The following is a 17,482-nucleotide window of genomic DNA, read 5'->3' as shown; positions in this document are numbered from 1 at the left end:
TCTCGTTATTAAACACTCGGGGGCACGATTGTGCATCTCCTCAATGAGTGTAGAATGTGCCAATCAAAAACACAGACAAAGAAATGAGCGATCTCATACGTAAACATATGCATATGAAAAATAATGTGATCATTAACACTAAACCACATTTATAAATGAAAACTGCCTAATGTTACTGAATTAAATATCTTTCCAGGATGTGGTAAAGGATTGTAAGCTTTAAGAGTGCTGATGGAAGCCATCTACTGCATCTTTACTTTGATATTAGTACTGAATATGATCCAGATGTGGTATTTGATCAAAATGCAATTTTCTCAGCTTTTTGCTCAAAATGTTGCTTTTTTTTATTTTTATGAAACCTACCTTCATTCAAGTGTTGATTAAAAAAAAGAATGCTTGAAGTTAGGATAAAATGGAAAATAAAAAAAAATAAAAAATAAAAATTTAAAGTAGATAGTCTGTTCTTTATTTTGATGTACTGCATGTTCGAAATATTCTGGGCGGCATGGAATTTTAGTGAAAATAATTAAAAATGCTATCGGGGAGAGAGTTAATATGACTTTTGAAATCAAGAAGCTGTAGATATTCTCATTTTAGTATTTTTGAAGTAAAACCTGTCAAAAAGGACTATTTTCTCATTGTTCTGTGTAAACCTCTTGAACACAGCAGATGTTTAAACTGAAATCTGTTACATGAATATTTTCATCACCCTCACCTTTTGAATTCACATTAGAATAAAGAAAATCTATTTTTCTTTTTAAATAATTGAGAAACAATTGAAGTCATATGACATAAGTACAGTACTTAAATAAGTACAGTAATTTTATCTACATGAAAAAGGATTATTTTCATTGTAACTAAGTAAAAGTACAGGTATTCACACAAGTATTTTAACAGAACTCAAGTAAAGTATAGATTAATTGTAGGAATGAAGTAATGCTACACAAATACTTACACCTCTGAAAAGCATCATTCAGTCAATCAGACTGACTGAACATAGATTTGAACAGAAGGAGAGTGTATCTGAGTACATACTTGTTCTGAGGGGAGAATAAGTAAATGGACCAATCCTCTCTCTTCTCACACCAGTCCGGACGATAGACCTCCATCATCTTCTGGATACGGAAACACAGGCTCTGCGACACACACACACACACACACACACACACACACACACACACACACACAGGGCTCTGGTTATCTGAGATAAAGGCAACTCTTTCCAATTTATTTTGAATACCAGTTTCATTTTCCCTGGGAGACGTTTCCAATAAACGGAGTAAAATATGAGGATTAACGCATCCGTATGACATCCATATTCATGTGAGCGGACAGCTGCTGTGACCCAGCGGAGTTTGGCTATTGTGTTTGCTGTCATTGTTCATAATGAGCTTCTTCTTGTTGTTTATCCTCCACACACAAACACAAGTCTGTGAATCTACTGCAGCCGTATTTCACTTACGAGATGTTTATTAAACACTAAAATGAGCCGAGATTCTCCTCAGTCATCTGTCAGACGTGACGATATGCCGCTCAGCAGAGAATCGCTCTGATGATACGCTCAAACTGATTCACAATAGCGTTTTTAAATCACTTCACTGAGAGGAAGAGCTTCCTAAAGGACCTTTAAAACTGAGAGAGATCGTCGGGTTCAGAGAGAATGTGTAACTTTATTCCACTTTTCATGTGCTCTCTCAGAGAAAATCATCTGAAATTAGCATAATGGATTCAACAGCAGAGCTGAGAGTACTCAACACTTACTGACCGCTGAAAGCAACAGCACATCTGTCTGTACACCTCTCTAACCATCTATATATCCACCTATTGGCCTATCTATTCACCTGTCTATTCATCTATCTGCCTATCCTCCTGTCTATCCACTTATCTACCCATCATCCATCCATCTGTCTCTCTGCACATCCATCAGTCTGTCCATCTACCTATCTATCCATCCATCCATCTATCTGTTAATCTGTCTGTCATTTATTTGTAGTGAAGGGGAACACGTCCTCATTGTAAACATTACGCCTTGACAAGAAAACCTCATTTATAAGAAACACTTATAGCCATTTTAACAGGATGTTGTTCTGCACTCACATATTCGTTGTCTTCCTCCAGGTCCTTCTTGTCTTTGCGTGCGTTGAGTTGTGGATAAACCTCTCCCAGCAGCGGCCCCTGAGGGCCCGGGCCTTTCCCATTGCAGTCCTGTTGTTCTGCAGACATGCTCTTCTTCCGGACCAGCAGGGGGCGCTGCAGGAGCTCGGGCAGCTCGAGCGAGAGAGCGCGGCGGTGACGGCGTGACAGGAAGGGTGGGTGGGGCAGGAGAGACTCATGTTCGGCGGGGTACGAGTGAACGCTGCGGACCCGTAAGCTGCCCCCGATGACCCCTCTGGCCCTCAGGCCACGGGCGGAGCGACCCACACTGTTCCAGCTACACCGCCGGCTCCAGGACGGCTGAGAGGGAGCACGCCCCCAGTGGTGGTAATGAGAACTGCGGCTGTGGCGCTACAGAGAAAGAAGGAAACTTGTTCATTTTTTATCTCCTGGAGTCAGATTTACAAAAATATTTTTAAGAAAGGAGTTAACTTCAAGTAAGGTATCCGTACTCACTTAATATTCTTAATAACTTTCAATTTATTTAAGGGGAATTTAAGTAATTAAATAATTTAAGGGGAAGTCGTGGCCTAATGGTTAGAGAGTCGGACTTGTAACCCGAAGGTTGTGGGTTCGAGTCTCCGGCCATCAGGAATTGTAGGGGGAGTGAATGTCCAGCGTGTGTGTGTGTGTTCACTGCTGTGTGTGTGTGTGTTCACTGCTGTGTGTGTGCACGTTGGATGGGTTAAATGCAGAGCACGAATTCTGAGTATGGGTCACCATACTTGGCTGAATGTCACTTCACAATTTATTTTAATTTTGCAACAGAGCAAACAACAATCAGACATTTCGGCAACAAGCCTTCTTCAGTGAATCATATAGTCACGTTTCCCACAAGAGTTTATAAAAAGTGAATTCCAAAGATCTTTTTTAAGAAAGAAGTGAAGAAATTAAGAATTTTTGCACTTTGGAACATTCTTAAGTAGTTCTCAAATAAGTAACATTATTTTCCTGGGGCTGGATTCACAAAAATCTTCTTAAAGAAGTTAAGAAATTTCAAATTACAAAAAGTCTGTAAGTGCAAATATGTTGATTATATTTTTTTCTGAAGAAGAAAACTCCTGGAACATTGAAAATGATAGACTGGCCCCTCAAAGTCCAGACCTCAACCCCATCCAGCAAATTTGGGGCGAGTTGGAAAATAAACTGGACAGATCTATTGTTCTTTGGCTTGAGTTGCAGAAGGCATGGGATAACATTAATGTTGAAGTTCCCGGGAAATATATTGACACTACAGTATGCCAGAGAGATGTGCTGCTCTAAAAGGTGGACATACCAAATATTAAAGTTAAAAGTGGATAAAAACAGTACGAATTTATCTGATATTTGTTATGCTTAGAGCAACCATCTGCAGGTTTCATTAACATCAATATTTTCAATATTTTCATATCGGTCAAGTGTTCTAACAATTTTGGCCACCAATGTATCGGCTAAAATGAAAAACAAGCTTCCTATTTCACTTGTTTTTGTACTGTTATTAAATTTTGAATTCAGCAAAAAGTTGCGTTATGCATAATCATTACCGATCATTGTTTACTTTATCTATCTTTGGTGCCAAGTCATGCACATCCATAGCCAGTAGCAGTAAGTATTATAATGATGTGTTTTAATGCAATTAATTTGAAATAAATTCAAGCAACATCTTACCTCTAGGGATTTAAGACGAGCCTATCCTAAATTAAGAAATCATTTTAAAATGGACTTTAAGAAGATTATTTTCAAAAATCTGAACAATTTTAATGGATAATATAAGAACACTCCTAAGAAGTATTTTTTGGAACACAAAATATTATTAACTTGTTTTCTTAAGAAAGAAAATAAGACGACAATTCCAGTAAGGAAGTATTTTATTCTTGAATGTTTTGTAAATCAGTCCCCTGACTCCTAACGAGCCTTTAAGCACTGCGGATGAGTTAACTTCATGTAGTCGCGTGTGTGTGTTAATTGCAGCCGTGGTGTTTCTGATCTCACTGACTGCATTTGCTCATTTTTAGCAGCATGGGCGGCAAAAGCAGTTGCCATAGAAACTTGTGTTCTCCAGCGTCAAGCTCTCGTTTTGACCTGATGCTCACGAAACCTCAGCGTTCACATCTGACCGTCAATAAAGTGACACAGTTCAGACGTCACGTTTGGTGACTCGACATCATTAGGATGAGGGATTTACGCAGCAAGAAACATTTCATTCTGTCTGAACGTTCACGGGTTTTACAGTGTTTTACCATGTTCCCAGAGACTCTTTCCCACCACAATCTCCCAACGGCACGTGACTTCAAGAACAACAGCCCGACACACTATATTTAACCCAAGCGGCTCTCGCTCGTCTCTCTCGAAACACGGCTGTTTCAATTAAAAGAGGGGTTTCTATGGAAACCCCAAAAGCATTGGCTGAGCGTCCGTCGCACATTATCAAGTGAATTTTGGTCTCTCGCAAAAACACACACACACACACACACACACACGAGTCTGTGCTTGAGGCATATTGTAATTCCAAACATTAATCTGCACTAATGTTTCCTTGACTCATTACATCCACAGACACACTAACACACACATGACGAATGATCATCTGACGTGATGACATTGATTTCTTCATCGACTGACCAGAGATGAGGATCTCCTGCCCAGGCAGATGGTTCTGCTCCGGTGGTTTTCCTCGGAGAAGCCGGTCCTGGTCTTCTCCTCTGCCAGTGGCTCTAGATCCAGATGCCCATTAGGAGTGAAAGACGACAGCTTGGGATCTGGAGGAAAGAAACGGCAGTCATCCAAAGCCAAGAGCAGATCTCTGGCCATCAACACAGGCTGTGAAGCTCTCTAGAGACAGCACTAATGTCTCCTTCATGAGTCCCTGTGGAGTTCTTCGCCCTTTACAGCCACAGACACTCAGAAACTGGAGGATTAACAGTCCATCAAAAGTGTCAAACAATCCCGCAGGATTAAACACTAAAAGATGCTCAGATTTCACCATCTCAAGTCTGTTTAACATCTCAACCAAGAGCAACAACACTGGTTGAGTAGATTCATACGCAATGTTTCCAGGACACAAAAACGTTTTCTCAAGACACCAAACTGCAATCAGATTGGCTTTATATCATTTGCAGGAATCAGTGTGCATAGATTTGAATAGGAGTCCAAATCAACTTCACATTAATAATAAGTCAAGTCAGACACATTGATGAAAGAGATGCAGTTCAGGACAAATGAAGCATGGCAGTGATCTGGATGTAGTTGATGGGTTGTATAATGAGAGTGAATGTGCTGTGATCGTACCAGAGAACGTGAGCGAGTTTTTGTGCTGTTCACGTCCATTAGAGGAAGATCCTTCATCATCATCATCAGAGTACGAGCGATTGGCATCACCCTGAAACACACAGCTCACATCAGCATGAAGAACAGGACAACACTCAAACAACAGCTGAGATTTCACAAAGTCAAAGAGACTTTTTCACCACAAATTTAAATTTATAGATAACAGATTTACAGAAATAGAGAGTCTGGTGAGGATGAACGTGAGCTGCACAAACCTCATTGAACAGCATACAATTCCAATCAGAAACAACTACATTATGTCTTTCCCAATAAAGAAACTATCTATATTCTGCTTACTGCAACTCTCTTATTCTACCAATAAAGAGGAGCACTTCAGTTTAGGGACCATTTCTCACTATTAACTAGCTGCTTATTAGCATGCATATTACTAGCACATTGACTGTTTATTAATACTTGTAAAGCACATATTAGCGCCTTATTCTGCATGAACATATTTTAGATCCCTTTATCCTAAACCCCACACCTAAAGTTAACAACTACCTTATTTAATAACTTTGGACACTGAGTCTGAAATTCTCATCCACATTTTTGCATACTAAAAAATGAATACGACCTCACATTGTGTCAATCACGTTTACACAGGTTCGATTTTCTGCGTTTTCGCATCCGTAGCAAGCATTTTGATAGGAAAGGATGAGGAATACGGAAAAAATTTAAAATGCATACAAAAATGTTGTACTCAGTATGCAAAGACCTTAACTGTTAATAAGCAGCAAATTGGGAGTATTTTGAGACAAAAGTCATAGTTAATAGATAGTTAATAGTGAGAACTGGTCCCTAAACTAAAGTGTGCAAAACAAATAATAGACTTCCACATATACTTTTCCAAAAAAAAAGAATATGAACAAAAACACAAAGAGCAAAAATAAATTGAATTACATTTGACCTCAATAGTATTAAAAATAAACTAATTAAATTAATCCTTTACAATAATGTTTCATTTTTAACATTAGTTAACTCCATGCATTTTCACTAACAAATAACTCAATTCTACTACATTTATTAATCATAAGTAATGTAAATTTTTACATTTACTAATATATTTTTTTGTTATCTGTTAACATTAATTAATGCACTGTGAAATAACATGAACCAACAATGACTAACATTAAGAAGGATTAATAAATGCCATAAAAAATGTATATAGTGCTAATTGATAGTTCAATTTAGCTAATGCATTAACTAACATTAACAAATGAAACTGAAGGACCGCTTTGCCTCACTCTACATATCAAGAGCTATTATTATCAAGAGGTATTAATATTAAAATAATTAATTTAAACTATTCCGATTTGTTCATTGTTTAGAATCAATGTGCAGCTCCAGGAATCAAACTGAATCAGACAGTGTAATCAATGAAGCACTGAACCGGTTTAAAGGACTCACCTCAGCCTGAAATCCCTCCACCAGAATGGCCACCAGCAGGTTGAACAGCACGTAGTTCCCAAACGTCATCAGAGCCACGAAGTACAGAGCCACCAGAGGAGACGTGGAGGCCATGCCGTTATACAGGACCACGTTCCAGTCCTCCTGAGTTAGGATCTACACACACACACATGTGAGGAGAGATTTGTATGTGTGTGTGAACATGCTTCACAACTCCATGCTCACGCTCTTGTTCTGTCCATGCTGGACTATTGCAATGGTCTCTTGGCAGGTCTTCCAGCAAGTCCTATCAAACCTTTACAATTAATCGAGAACGCGGCAACAATATAAATTTTTAATGAGCTGAAAAGAATGCACATCACACCTCTGTTCATCAATTTGTACTGGCTACCAATAGCTGCTCGCATAAAATTCAAAGCATTGATGTTTGCCTACAAAACCACTACTGGCTCTGCACCACTTTACCTAAATTAATTACTTCAGACTTATGTGCCTCTAGAAGTTTGCGTTCTGCAAGTGAATGTTGCGTTATTGTGCTGCATCCCAAAGAGGCACACAATCACTTTCACAGACTTTGACATTAAATGTTCCCTCCTGCTGGAATAACCTGCCCAACTCAATCCGAGTCCTTAGCCATCTTCAAAAATCGGCTAAAAACACATCTCTTCCATCTTTATTTCACCCTCTAACTCTAGCACTTTCTATTCCAATTCTATTCTTTAAAAAAACAACACACTAACACTAGATTTATCTATTTGTTTTCTAATTTATTATAAAATTAACAAAAACAAAAAAGGCCTCTAAACCTAGCTTGCTCTATTCTTTTTCTATTCTATCTGTTTTCTTTTTATTTATTATACAATTTTATATATATAAAAAAAAAAAACATTTTACGTGTAGGCTACTTGGTACGTGAAACTGGTTAAAGCACTTGCATATCATTGCTCTTTTGTTGGTACACTGTAGTCATAAAGGGATGGACATGCTCGGCAACAATACTCGGGTAGGCCGTGGCGTTTAAACGATGCTCAATTGGTACTAAGGGCCCAAAGTGTGCCAAGAAAATATCCCCCACACCATTACACCACCACCACCAGCCTGAACCGTTGAGACAAGGCAGGATGGATCCATGCTTTCATGTTCCAACATGTGTGTGTGTGTGTGTGTGTGTGTGTGTGTGTGTGTGTGTGTGTGTGTGACATCTCTCTCTCTTTACCTGAAACACAGTGACGATCGCCCACAGCAGAGAGTCAAAGTTTTTTCTGTCAGGGACTGTGTCTCCAGTGTCCGTCTTCAGACTGAACTTACAGCCGAATATATGCATTCCCAAAATACTGCAGACACACAGAGAGAGCCGTTTGATTAAAAAATACTACAGTGGTCTTGTACCATTAGTCTCAAATTGACACACACACCTGAAGATGAAGATGAAGAGCATCAGCAGCATGCAGAATGTGGCCACATTGTCCATGGTCTTCATCAGAACCACCAGCTGTCTGCGCAGCGCTGGCATGAACCGGACCAGCTTCAGGACCCGCAGCAAGCGGAAGGTGCGGAGCACCGAGAGACCGCCGTCAGACTGACCCACGATCTCACACACACTGCGATTGGGATGCTCATTAATGAACGCTCTTCTATTCTAAGTTTATTGAAATTATTCTATCACACATGTCTCATGATAACGTAACATTACATATTGAAGCTGTATTTTCAAAACTACAGGTAAATGTGATGATAAAAACATGATTATGTTTGCTTGTTGATATACAAGATTGAGAGTTGAGCTGATGTAAGATTTGTTAAAAAAATAATAATAATTTCAAATAAATGCTGTTCTTTTGAACTTTCTATTCATCTGTGAATCCTGAAAAATAAAATGTATCATGGTTTCCACAAAAACATTGGGCAGCACAACTGTTTTCAACATTGATGATATACAGAAATGTCCTCTTGCAGACTTTTTTTTATTCCTGTTCCTTATTTAGATTTATTTTTGGCCAGTAAAATGTTTTGTTGATTGGGCAGTATTGAGAAGCAAATCAACATTTTTGATCAAATAAATGCAGCCTAGGTGAGCAGAAGAAATTTATTTCAGAAACATTACAAACTCTTCCCAACCCCAAATGTCTACATGTACATGCACAGTTTAAGGTGTATTAAACCCTTAAAAATACTTTAAATGTAACAGAAAAGCATCAGTAGGTGTTTCACTGGTAATTACCTGATGATCACGATGATCCCATCAAAGATGTTGTACGGATTGCGCAGGTAATTAAAGCAACCAAATGCTGCGAGCTTGAGGATCATCTCCAAAGCAAACATACTGGTGAAGACGATGTTACAGATCTCCAGAACATTAGTGAGCTCCTCCGGCTGAACACACACACAGAATGAGAACATGAAGCACATCATTAACTCAAATAATGAAGAGAAACAATGAAGAGACAGAGATTCTCATCAACTCAACCTCATGTTCTTCAGCTCATTCAAGAGTCACTGAAAGAACACATGGACAGCCAAATCACTTGATATCAGCAGCATGTATGAGATGTGTGTGTGTTTAACCTGCTCATGATGCTCTATGCCCATGCTGATGGTGTTGATGAGAATGGCCACCATGATTCCTCTGTTGAAGTATTTGCTCTCCACGATGCCCCACAGTTTGACCCTCATCTCCATCCATAGTTCTCGGCACCACCTCTGGCATGCCCCCTCCACCCTCTTGCACCTGTCTGTCTCCTCGGCTGCCTCCTCCTCTGTCTCCTGATTGGCTGCTGAGGTAGAAGGTGCGGCTCCATCTGTAGTGCAGTGAGAGAAGAGCTCAGCGCTGCATCCATCCATCCATTCACTCTACCATCCAAACCCCTCCCTCTCCTCCTCACCATGTTGTTGGAGGCTCTTCTCTCCTCCGTTGATGTTTGTTTTCTCATGCGTCTGCTCTGGGGGTTTGTGGCAGAGCGTCCTGAAGAAGGCAGCGGTGCGTCTGCGCGCCTTGCGGAGGACGTGGCAGATAAGCTGGAAGATCTCCTCGTAGCAGTCGCCAGGTTCGGCCAGCGAGGCCATCGTGCTGGAGGACAGACAGGCGGCTCGCTGCTCCTGCATCAGCTGATGCTCGCGCTGTTTGGTTTCTGAAAACTGAGTCGCTATGACGACCAAACACAGGTTTATCATGAAGAACGAGCCAACCTGTGGAGTTACGCAAAGATTCAGAGAGAGAAGCACACTCCTCACTGCAAACACCAAACTGATTCGCTGCAAGCAAACTTTTTCACTTTTCACAAACTTTTCACTTTTTTACAAACACACTCATCTAACTACAAACAATCTCATCACACTGCAAACTAATCTCATTTTACTGCAAACACTATTTATTCTCACTGCAAACACATATCACTGTAAACACTCACTCATCTCACTGCAAACACTCACACCACTGAAAACACTCAGCTCATGAACTCATCTCTCTGCAAACACTCATCCTCACTGAACTCACTGCAAACACACATACCTACCTGATGAAACTTACCAATTTGCAAAACTAACGGAATGTATAGTTGATATCAAAAACTGGATGACTAGCAATTTCTTACTGCTAAATTCTGAAAAAAACAGAGGTGTTAATTATTGGACCAAAATCTTTTGCCTGTAATAACCTGTATCACTGTCTAATACTTGATGGCTGTTCTGTAAATTCTTCGTCATCAGTTGGGAACCTAGGCGTACTTTTTCATAGCAATCTTTCCTTTGAAAAACATGTTTCTAGCATTTGTAAAACGGCATTTTTCCATCTAAATTACGACCTATGCTCTCAATGTCAAATGCATTAAACATTAATTCATGCATTCTTGACCTTGAGGTTAGATTATTGTAATGCTTTATTGGGTGGTTGCTCTGCACGTTTAATAAACAAACTCCAGCTGGTTCAAAATGCAGCAGCTAGAGTTCTTACTAGAACCAGGAAGTATGACCACATTAGCCCGGTTCTGTCAACACTGGCTTCCTATTAAACATCGGATACATTTTAAGATCTTGCTAATTACCTATAAAGCCCTGAATGGTTTGGCACCTCAGTATTCTCAGTCCTCCATGTCCGCTGTGATCTCAAAACTCTGGCCATTTGATAATACCTAGAATATCAAATGAACTGCGGGCGGGAGATCGTTTTCCAATTTAGCACCCAAACTCTGGAACAATCTACCTAACACTGTTCTGGAAGCAGACACACTCTGTCAGTTTAAATCTAGATTAAAGACCCATCTCTTTAACCTGGCTTACACATAATACACTATCACATTTCTATAATTCAAATCCGTTAATGGATTGTTAGGCTGCATTAATTAGATCAACCGAAACCGGGAACACTTCCCAAAACACCTGATGTACTTGTTACATTGTTAGAAGAATGGCATCTACGCTAATATTAGTCTGTATCTTTCTTATTCCAAGGTCACCGTAGCAACCCAGATCCAGATTGTATCCAGATCAGATGGTGGATCAGCACCTAGAGATGACCTCTACAGCCCTGAACTTCAGCACAGACCAGGACAGGAGTGAAGACCCTGTCTCTAAGACGACCATCGGGACAAGACCACAGGAACCAGATGAGTCTGGCCAGAGGAGAATGACACTATTTTGACAAACTATTTCCCGACTAAATACTGTAAAGCTGATATAAAGCCACCCAGCTTTATATTAAGCCGATGTAAAACTGCTTTGACACAATTTGCATTGTTAAAAACGCTATACAAATAATATTGACTTGACTTGACTGCGTGCACACCTTCCCAAACGGACGAGGCTTTTATAATTGTCAAGTTCGCCGTTGTACAATTCTTTGAAACAACAGGGGGCGATGAGGAGTAATTGCCCATCAGGAATCACCGTTGAGAAGAAGTCATTTGCCGATACAAGATTTCTCGTCTGATGAATAAGTTGATGAATTGATAATTTCTTTATGTACAAACTGATTGAAATAATCTTAAGCTTTTGTGTTTATTTCGCCTTAGACACTAGACAACTTTAAGAAAATAGTGTATATATAGTATCTACATGAATTCTATTTCTATTTTATATGGTAAAAATAAAACGTACTTCAATTAAAAAGCCTTGGACAAACTACGCAAACAACTCTTCATTGTTATCCCTCAAAGCATTAAAAGTTGCACCTGGTGGAGTTTGAACTTAACATCAAACTGCTTCTGTTTCACACAAACCCTGGCACAGACGTGTATGTTCGGCTAGAATAGCCCTGAAGTCGTGCATCTTCGGAAGCGGAGCCGCACGGAAAGTTACAAAAAATCACACCGTCACACGAAACGGCGTCGCATGCACTCAAGCCGAACTTCCGTCAACGCCGCAATCACGTCATATTTTCTGCACGCACCTAAGCGAACTTGCGGATGCATCGAGTTTAAATCAGCCTTCACTCATCTCACTGCAAACACTCACTCTACTCAATGTAAATACATCTCACTGCAAACACTCACTCTTCTCACTGCAAACACTCACTCTTCTCACTGTAAACACTCACTCTTCTCACTGCAAACACTCACTCTTCTCACGGCAAGCACTCACTCTACTCACTGCAAACACTCACTCTACTCAATGTAAATACATCTCACTGCAAACACTCACTCTTCTCACTGCAAACACTCACTCTTCTCACTGTAAACACTCACTCTTCTCACTGCAAACACTCACTCTTCTCACGGCAAGCACTCACTCTACTCTCTGCAAACACTCTTCTCACTGCAAACACTCACTCTTCTCACTACAAACACTCACTCTACTCAATGTAAATACATCTCACTGCAAACACTCACTCTTCTCACTGCAAACACTCACTCTACTCAATGTAAATACATCTCACTGCAAACACTCACTCTACTCAATGTAAATACATCTCACTGCAAACACTCACTCTTCTCACTGCAAACACTCACTCTACTCAATGTAAATACATCTCACTGCAAACACTCACTCTTCTCACTGCAAACACTCACTCTACTCAATGTAAATACATCTCACTGCAAACACTCACTCTTCTCACTACAAACAATCACTCTACTCAATGTAAATACATCTCACTGCAAACACTCACTCTTCTCACTGCAAACACTCACTCTTCTCAATGTAAGTACATCTCACTGCAAACACTCACTCTACTCAATGTAAATACATCTCACTGCAAACACTCACTCTTCTCACTACAAACAATCACTCTACTCAATGTAAATACATCTCACTGCAAACACTCACTCTTCTCACTGCAAACACTCACTCTACTCAAAGTAAATACATCTCACTGCAAACACTCACTCTTCTCACTGCAAACACTCACTCTACTCACTGCAAACACTCACTCTTCTCACTGCAAACACATCTCACTGCAAACACTCACTCGTCTCACTGCAAACACTCACTCTTCTCACCGTAAGCACTCACTCTACTCACTGCAAACACTCTATTCACTGCAAACACATCTCACTGCAAACACTCACTCTTCTCACTGCAAACACTCACTCTACTCACTGCAAACAATCACTCTACTCAATGTAAGTACATCTCACTGCAAACACTCACTCTTCTCACTGCAAACACTCACTCTACTCAATGTAAGTACATCTCACTGCAAACACTCACTCTTCTCACTGCAAACACTCACTCTTCTCACTGCAAACACTCACTCTACTCACTGCAAACACTCACTCTTCTCACTGCAAACACATCTCACTGCAAACACTCACTCGTCTCACTGCAAACACTCACTCTTCTCACCGTAAGCACTCACTCTACTCACTGCAAACACTCTATTCACTGCAAACACATCTCACTGCAAACACTCACTCTTCTCACTGCAAACACTCACTCTACTCACTGCAAACAATCACTCTACTCACTGCAAACACATCTCACTGCAAACACTTACTCTTCTCACTGCAAACACATCTCACTGCAAACACTCACTCTTCTCACTGCAAACACATCTCACTGCAAACACTCACTCGTCTCACTGCAAACACTCACTCTTCTCACTGCAAACACTCACTCTACTCACTGCAAACAATCACTCTACTCACTGCAAACACATCTCACTGCAAACACTTACTCTTCTCACTGCAAACACATCTCACTGCAAACACTCACTCTTCTCACTGCAAACACATCTCACTGCAAACACTCACTCGTCTCACTGCAAACACTCACTCTTCTCACGGCAAGCACTCACTCTACTCACTGCAAACACTCACTCGTCTCACTGCAAACACTCACTCTTCTCACGGCAAGCACTCGCTCTACTCACTGCAAACAATCACTCTACTCACTGCAAACACATCTCACTGCAAACACTCACTCTTCTCACTGTAAACACTCACTCTTCTCACTGCAAACACTCACTCTACTCACTGCAAACACTCACTCTACTCACTGCAAACAATCACTCTACTCACTGCAAACACATCTCACTGCAAACACTTACTCTTCTCACTGCAAACACATCTCACTGCAAACACTCACTCTTCTCACTGCAAACACATCTCACTACAAACACTCACTCGTCTCACTGCAAACACTCACTCTTCTCACGGCAAGCACTCACTCTACTCACTGCAAACACTCACTCGTCTCACTGCAAACACTCACTCTTCTCACGGCAAGCACTCGCTCTACTCACTGCAAACAATCACTCTACTCACTGCAAACACATCTCACTGCAAACACTCACTCTTCTCACTGTAAACACTCACTCTTCTCACTGCAAACACTCACTCTTCTCACTGTAAACACTCACTCTTCTCACTGCAAACACATCTCACTGCAAACACTCACTCTACTCACTGCAAACAATCACTCTACTCACTGCAAACACATCTCACTGCAAACACTTACTCTTCTCACTGCAAACACATCTCACTGCAAACACTCACTCTTCTCACTGCAAACACATCTCACTGCAAACACTCACTCGTCTCACTGCAAACACTCACTCTTCTCACGGCAAGCACTCACTCTACTCACTGCAAACACTCACTCGTCTCACTGCAAACACTCACTCTTCTCACGGCAAGCACTCGCTCTACTCACTGCAAACAATCACTCTACTCACTGCAAACACATCTCACTGCAAACACTCACTCTTCTCACTGTAAACACTCACTCTTCTCACTGCAAACACTCGCTCTACTCACTGCAAACAATCACTCTACTCACTGCAAACACATCTCACTGCAAACACTCACTCTTCTCACTGTAAACACTCACTCTTCTCACTGCAAACACTCACTCTACTCACTGCAAACACTCACTCTAATCACTGAAAACACATCTAACTGTAAACACTCACTCTTCTCACTGCAAACACTCACTCTACTCACTGCAAACACTCACTCTACTCCCCGCAAATACTGACTCATCTCACTGAAAAACTCACTCGTCTCACTCATTTCACAGCAAACACAAACCCAACTTGTTGCAAACACCTGTCTCACTGCAAATGTAGCCCCCCCCCCCCCCGGGCCATCAGCATGGGAGGATGGCGCAGTAACATGGAGGCTAAATACTGCAGCCACTAGCATCAGTCACTAGTGCACCTGTTGATATCAGGGGAGTTAGGTTTACCTGCACAGCACCTGGTCTCCGCTGGTCTCCGTTACACTCACTCCCCTAAAACCCCTAAACCTTACTACCGAGCAGGGTAACGGCACCAATGTAACCCCCCCCCCCTCCCAGTGAGTGAGTTTTACCTGCACAGTACCTACCCACTGGCCTCCGTTACACAAAAGCACAGAACAGGTAGAATAATTTGCAGGATTATGGGACACCCACATTAAGCTGAATGAATACTACATGCTTAGTTTCATAGGACCACATGAATCTATTGAGGATAAATGCAACCATAAACAAATAAAGGAACATCAAATAGGCCTGAAGCACCAACGGCGATATCAAAATGAATCATCAGCATGCCAGATGAAGTATATTTAGAGTATATTGCTCTTTTAGAACAGACTCATAAATCTGTGTGAGTTTGTGTACTTACTATAATCAGCAGAATAAAGTAGATGAAGTTGTAGAATGAGTGAGCATCCATGACGTAATACATGATTTCCACCCAGCCCTCCAGAGTAATAACCTAAACACCATCATTTGCAGAAAAAAAACACTTCAAACAGTTCTCTGGAAATGAAGTTTGCTTCCAATAAGTTCACATTAAACACAGAGAACATCAATCAGCTGGATGACTGTTTTCACAAGTTCTACGGTGGAAATGAGTCTCCAGCAGATACCTGAAATATAACGATCCAGGCATATCCGATGTTGTCAAAGTTGATGGCTCCTTTGTGCGGGTTTCTGTGTCCAGTGTGGCAGCGGGTGTAGTATCGGTTCCAGTTGACACAGAGCCCGGGGATGATAGCGCTGGCATTGAGGAAGGGCTCAGTCACGAGGCCCAGCGCCTGATGGTGCAGGAGATCATCCACGTCCAGGCAGCACTGATGTCCCGCCACACGCCGTGCCGGCACGTCACTGCACGACATGATGCCGTTATCCTGCGGCAGAGAGCAGATGAAGGGCCTCTCGTCCTCCTCATTGGGAGAGTAGTACGGAGCAGGGAGTGCCACACCTGTTGAGCTGAGAGGAAGAGGAAGAAATAGGAAACAGATTTTTGTCCAAAACCTAATCAGACGCTTTACTGCCTAAATACACTGCAAACGAAGACTTTCTTACTTAGTGTTTTTGTCTTGTTTTTCAGTACAGATATCTAAGCATTTGTCAATCAAGACCCTGCTAACAGAGAATGTACTCACAACTTTGTTTTTCAAAGTTACATAAATGTTAGGACAAAATGTTTTTAAAGTAGGCTAATGTTTATGGCTCATTTTTATATTATACATATTTGATATATATATATTATCAAAGTGGACATTTTTACATTCTTAGAATATAAAAAAAATAAAAATGTTTAAATAATGTTAGTAGAATTTAGTATATTTTTTGGTTACCTTTAATGTCATAATCATGAAAAGACAACTGCACATTTTAATGTTTTAGAAATATTTCAAAACAATGTTTGTGCAACGGTTTAATAACCTTAATTTGTTACCTGGGGATACATTTCCTTAAAAAGCAAAACATAAGATATTACATTTTCTTTCTAAAAATATTATCAAAATGAAGTGAGTTTATGCTTAAAAAATAAAAACATCTCTCTCAGTAGAGTCAGTAAAGTTTTAAATCTGAATCTTTTTCTCTTTTAATTCTGAATTATGTTTATTTTTCTGACCCCATTGGCAGATTTTTTAAAGTTTCTTTAAACCAACTTCCATTTTTATAGATTTTTCAGAAATCGTGACTCACTATCTTATGTCATTTAGCTTGTGCCTCGACTTAAGAATGTTTCAATATTTGTAATTGAAAACAAGAAAAAAACACTGAGGAAGAAAATATTTTTTTGTAGCATTTCAACTGACATGGACTCTTAAAAATAACTCATTTGCGAAAACTCTACCTAGGGAGCAAGTCCATTTAACAAAATGAAAGAATACAAATAAACACACAAATATTGTGTAAAGGGGAAGTCGTGGCCTATTGGTTAGCGAGTCGGACTCGTAATCCA

At 40.4% G+C, this 17,482-nt stretch overlaps 1 pseudogene across 1 annotated transcript in view; it reads right to left on the bottom strand.

Moving 5' to 3' along the window:
• LOC306879196 (voltage-dependent T-type calcium channel subunit alpha-1I-like) overlaps positions 1–17,482 on the bottom strand; it is an 88,339-nt pseudogene that overhangs the window by 45,557 nt on the left and 25,300 nt on the right. Inside the window, exons 6-16 of the transcript in view lie at positions 16,155–16,497; positions 15,908–16,000; positions 9,433–10,053; positions 9,089–9,240; positions 8,283–8,468; positions 8,084–8,201; positions 6,868–7,023; positions 5,422–5,512; positions 4,756–4,892; positions 2,098–2,505; positions 1,036–1,136 (exon numbers count right to left, since the gene is read on the bottom strand). The product of the transcript in view is annotated as a voltage-dependent T-type calcium channel subunit alpha-1I-like (transcript). The remainder of the gene's footprint in view (positions 1–1,035; positions 1,137–2,097; positions 2,506–4,755; positions 4,893–5,421; positions 5,513–6,867; positions 7,024–8,083; positions 8,202–8,282; positions 8,469–9,088; positions 9,241–9,432; positions 10,054–15,907; positions 16,001–16,154; positions 16,498–17,482) is intronic.

Source organism: Barbus barbus, assembly GCF_936440315.1.
Source record: "Barbus barbus genome assembly, chromosome: 13".
Taxonomy (NCBI): domain Eukaryota; kingdom Metazoa; phylum Chordata; class Actinopteri; order Cypriniformes; family Cyprinidae; genus Barbus; species Barbus barbus.
This window is presented reverse-complemented; position numbering and strand designations above follow the sequence as displayed.